The following is a 5,773-nucleotide window of genomic DNA, read 5'->3' on the forward strand; positions in this document are numbered from 1 at the left end:
CAGAACTGACTGGCTAAAAAGAAAAAAAAAGAGAAAGAATTATAAACAAAATCCTCTAAATACCACAACTTAAATTCTAAGCCTTAGGTTACTTAGGGAGAAAAGGCTTTGTACACAATATTGAGGGATAATACAAGAAGAAGAGGAACTTTGGATATATGAAGAACTATTAACAAAAGCATTACAATTCTACACAATGGCTAATTTCATATTGGCAAATTTTAAGTGGAGCAAAGGAAAACACCACATAACAAATAAATTGTGATATTACTATGGGAAAGAGGGATATAATAACTTCTTCCATTTTAGTTCAGAAAGCCGAGACAGAAACACCATATACATGAAATCAGTAGAAAAGCCAAGATAAGAATTCGAGTATTCTTGAATTCCAGGATGAATAATATCCTCAGTGTCAGTGGTCATATACCATTCTTCTTTTGGAATAATACAAACAAGTACAGTAAAGTCTCAAAAATAAGCTTACCTCACTGACATGGTAAGAGTCATAATTCACTTTCTTCCTAGATAGCAATGACTAGCTCTGCCAGATTAGCTTCCAATACAGAGCCTGTGCATCTCATCCTGTAAATGAAAAGCAGAGGGGTGGGGAATCAAGCACTGCTGCCAGCAGGATGAAGGTGAATTGAAAAAATGGTAATCTAGAAGCCAGGAGACAATCTTTGAGAAAATACCACAGACAATAAATTTCTTAGATTATGGCAGGTCCTTGACCAAGAAAACACAAACCATATAGTATTTTCCAGTTATAGATATTTCACTTCCAGACTATAAAGCTTACTGCTATTCAGAAGATTTCAGTATGTAATTAACTTGTTATAGTTTAGCCAGAGTGGACCACAGTAGAGTAAAATACCAGAGTTTTCAAACAGAAGAGGTCCAGAAAAGAAGGATGAAGGCAAAACCAGATTACTCTGTTCCCTAGGAATCCTGAATAGGAAGCACTCTTCAACCTGGAAAAATTTTCAGCCCATAAGATGCCTTTTTGCCTATGTGGTGCCAGGTAAAGATGATAAATCACTTCACTGTCCCTAATCAGAAATGAAATGCGAGATATTCCAACAACGTAACTGGCTAGTCCAAATGACCTCTAGGGTCCTTCTATCTATGGGATTCTATATATATGCAACCTAGGCTTTGAAATGACTGTATTCCTCCTAGTGAACAGCACTCAGTCTGAATCTCATCAGTAGATGAGAGCCACAAGACTTGGGGAGTGGGACTTATGTCAATTGTCAGAGTGTAAAAAATTTGCATATTTTTACCTTACCCAGTGATATAGATCTTGACTTCATTTTATAGTACCATTCATTATTAAAAGGAGGTGCTGTGAGGACCATTTGTGGTATTATTATCAACTATTATTTAACCTGATTTCAAGAGCTCAAAATGCCAGTAAATTCTAATAGGTCAGGAGCCTTTGGTCTTCCCTGTAGCTTTCTCAGTCTAGTAGAACTTGAACTCAGCTTTGATGGCCAACTAATAATCATCCCAAACTAGTTGCCTTCTGAGGCAACTCAGTGCCCTGAAGAGTGATGATTATTTTGCTGCTTAAAGTAGTACATTTTGGCACAGGTTCAAGGGGCTGGTCCACACTTAAGTTTGACATTAGGCTAAGGAAGCTCACATAGCCCCCTTTTGGGTGTGTTTGTTTGTTTGTTTGTTTCTTTCTTTCTTTATTTCTCTCTCTCTCTCTTTTGAACTTTAAAGATCATATTTATTTGGAGAAAACAAAAAACCCACAACACAAAAGATGGGATTTTACATCTCAAGGCATCTCCCAGGTAATAAGTCTACAGATTACTAATTATTTTCATAGAAGATATTTTTCTACAAATTTTGCATGTATTCAGGAGCAGTCCATTAATTAATCCCCATTTTTTTTTTTAACAGGCAGGCAAGGTAGGGGAGAGGGAAAAACAGTTTTGGATACAACTATTTGGAAGGAGAGTAGACATGAAGATGGCAAATTCTAGATTTTCATTATCTAAAATCAATGTTCCTTTTCTTTTAAAAACCTTCCAACCTTCAGTATATCTTTAAAAGCCCACTTCTTAGCTACTAGCCAATCCACACCAATTATTTAAATTCACTTGGTACACACCTTTGTGCGCTGGGTAAATTATATTCATTATGCCCACTGCTGAAGCATGCATAAACCAACACCCCTGCATGGCTGAACAGGGCCTAATCTAGGACTGATGGGAGAAGGGCTTGTAAACCAAGATCAAGATGTCATTTCTCTGGTGATACTGTCTACCAAGCTGATCCCTACAAAAATTCACATAAAAGCAGGCAAGTTTAGCTACTGTGTTGCAAGAGAAACCAGGACCTTGTTAAATAGTTCTCTCCATTATCATTTATTCTCTCAAGGGAAGCTTAAAAAAAAAAGAAAAAGAAAAAGAAAAAACAACACATTAGTCTGACCACCTCATAAATCCAACAAGCATTGGTGTGGCATTTCAGTGGAGAAGGAAACTTGGGGGAAAAAAAAAAACCCAACAAGGTTGTAAGAAAGGCTCCCAATTTAACTGTCCCTGTCCCTATTTATCCACCTTTATTCACCACCCAAGACCATCCGTTATTCTAGAGCACTCTGATCTATAAAAGGGGTCAAAGCATCAGGAGCAGGCAGGGTGTGAGAACCAAAAGGCAAGAAACCGATTTGCTTGAGAAAAGCAGAGATTCTTCCTTTCACAGCTCTCCATGGCTGAGAGAGACAATGCCCAAGAGATCATCTCTGTGACTTAGAGACTGCTTTTTGGGAGGTTAAGAGTCGCATGAAGAACTTAAGATAATGACAAGAGTCTAAATTTTTAAAGTTTCAAGGTTTCAACAGAATGTAGATATATTTGAACTTTCAAAAAGCAGAGTGTTTAGAAAGGGAAAACCAGGACACACAAAACATTTGGAATTACTATGAACCCCAAGTGCTTCTGGCTCCAGGAAATAACCATTCATGTGTTTGCTGGAGGTCACACAATTTTCCCCTATTACCTGGTGCAAAATGACTCATCACCTCCCAAAAGCTTCTTTTCAAACCACGATTTTCCCATTTATTTTGGTCGAATGCAGTCCTATTCGTTATGGCCTATAGACTCACTCCCAACTCCTGGGTGGTAAAAACAAACAAACAAAAAAAAAATGAGGGAATTCCCCCTAGGCTGGCCTCCAAAGTCAGGATTAAATAGGAGGAGCTGCTGGCAGCCTGCTGGAGACTAAAACAACTTGAGGCTACATCTACCCTTCCAAGAATGGAAAATTTATTCAGATAATGTTTGAGAATTCATATATGCCACAATAGGATAAAAATGAAACAGTAGAAATCTCACACTTTTCCTTATACCTCCCTCCCCTACTGCCCAACCAGATTCCAAACGTTGTATCACTGTCTTTACCATTTCTGCTAAATTGAGGTCCCTAGGCACTAATCACACTGGCAACTGCATGGTGACATAATGCACCACAACTTTTCCACTAAAAATCTCTAGTCTCTTTCTCTCTGGCTATATTGGTGATTCTCCAGTTACTTCAGTACTTTAAAGGCTGCAGCAGCATGCAAAAGAATTTCCTTTAAAAAAAAAAATAAGGTAAGAAAGGTCTCCAGGAGATGGTGAGTTTTATTTTGTCTTGTCTGGATAGAGGTTTGATTTGCTCTCGAATGTTCCAGGGTGGAGAGAAACCAGGAGAAAGCACAGGATGTTGAGGTCTCTTTGGCTTAATCTTCTCCCTCATTTTCATCTTCACCATCAAAGGAGAGAGCAGCATACTTCCTTGCAGAACTGAACTTGGAAGCTGGATTTTCCTCAGGTTTCTTTGGCTCAGGTGCAGATCTGGAGTCTTTATCCTTTTTGTCATCTTTCCTATCTGACTCCTTCCAGTGGTCTTTGTTCCCTCCCTCTTCTGGACCATGGCTAGAGTTCCCAGTTTGGCCTTTTGGGATATTCATCCCATCTACTTCATTTTCGTCTTTCCTTGCTAGTCCTTACTCAGATGGTTGAGCTGGAGCTACTTTACCCTAACAATTGTAGGGGATTGCTGCTGTGTGTCTGAGCTCTGAGATCGAGCAGGAGGGTTACAACTTCACTTCACCCAACCATTCTCCTTTGGTGGAGGGGCTGGCATTACCTTTAGGGGCTGATCAGGTTTGGGAGGTTTAGAAGTTGGAGACTGACAGTCTTCCTCCTTATTGAGTGTTTAATTTTCTAGTGACTTCTCACTCACTCTCCTTCGTGCATTTCTGCCGGATGTGGCGGAGGTCCCAGTCTGCAATGACTCACTTCCTGTCCTCAACTGTTCCCGTTCCTGAGTTTCTTCACTTTGTCAGCTTGGGTGTCTCTCCCGAGGCTGTCGTTCTAGTTTTGGCTCATCCAGCTGATGCTGCAACTTCTCGTGTTCCTTCTGTAGCTGTTCTTCTACTTCTCTTTCTCTAGCAGCTGTGTCAACGGGCTTTGCCCCTCCAAAGATAGAAGCACCTCTACTGGACTGGGAGGTACTAGCAGAGGAATCATCTTCCTTAGGAGCACTCCGAGGCTTTAGATTCAGTTTGGGTCTTTGGGAGGGACCTCTATCATCACCCATATAATCATCCCGAGAGTAATCATCTCTGGAGCTCCATGACCGATCATCCTGTCTGTCTTATTGGTCTTCATAGCCAGTCCCGCCTCCTCTATAGTCATCATCCCTGTGGCACCCACTGCCAAATGCCCTTCTGCCACTGCCTATCCGGGAATCATAGCGTCTCTCATAGTCTCTGCTGCCTCGGTCATCATAGCGATCCCGGCTGCCACATCAATCCATATCCCAGTGTGGGCCATCCCAATACCCATCCTGATACCCATCATGATACCGGTCTGAATCATAACTATCTCGATACTTGTCTCCAAAGCTATCATCATCTCTTAGTCATCAAAGCTGTCTGTGGCAGGACGAGCCCTCCAGTCTGTATCTGTTTTGTCAGAATCCTGATTTCTATCATGGCCAAAAGAACGATCCTCCCTGTCTTTCCCCTGTGCTTGTTCAGCAACGTCCACTTGAATTTTCCTGTTACCTAGAGACTCTTCATTGAGACTCATGGAACTGAGCAGGGAATCTAGGTCCTCAATTTCAGCATAATCAAAACCTTTCAACCTCTCTGGATTGCTGGGTTCACATGGCAAACGCACTGCACTGATATTTAATCCTCAAAAGAGTTCCTTAATTGACTCTTCTGTCATATCATAGGATAGGTTCCCTAGAAAAGCAGTGTAGGGTGATTTGGGAAGACGGTCGATATTGGGTTCCCGAGCAGCCCGTGGAGCAGTGGGAAGGATGGAACGGTCAACTGGAGGCGCCCTATACACATCATCATCATTACTGTACCAAGTTGTTGAAACATCTCCTTCCAGGTCATCTGTTTCATCAGCCCAGGGGACTGGTTTGGAAACATAGGTGAAGCACCTCCTCCACCAATCCTCCCATCCTCAGCCAGAAAGTATGTTAGAGAGAGACTTCTCCTTCTTCTTCTTTTTTGCTGAGGCCACCATGTTGGGAGAGGGAAAGAGTTTTGGGTGTGTTTCTCAGGAAGCTTTTCTCACTGGGGTTGGGCAATAAATGAGGGTCAGTAGCAGGGAATAACACAAATATAAAATGATAAAGCATATAAACAGACAAATGTAAGCACTGCTGATGAAGGTGAAATTCAGGCAGACTCCCTTCCTCCACATGCTACTCAAGGTTTTCATGGGTAGAGGTTTGCTGACAATAGTGACTTTGT

At 41.3% G+C, this 5,773-nt stretch overlaps 1 pseudogene; it reads right to left on the reverse strand.

Moving 5' to 3' along the window:
- Window positions 1-2,790: 2,790 nt before the first annotated feature.
- On the reverse strand, window positions 2,791-5,543 carry LOC100431373 (eukaryotic translation initiation factor 4B-like; annotated as a pseudogene).
- Window positions 5,544-5,773: the final 230 nt, after the last annotated feature.

This window comes from Pongo abelii, chromosome X (assembly GCF_028885655.2).
Source record: "Pongo abelii isolate AG06213 chromosome X, NHGRI_mPonAbe1-v2.0_pri, whole genome shotgun sequence".
In the NCBI taxonomy this organism is placed as follows: domain Eukaryota; kingdom Metazoa; phylum Chordata; class Mammalia; order Primates; family Hominidae; genus Pongo; species Pongo abelii.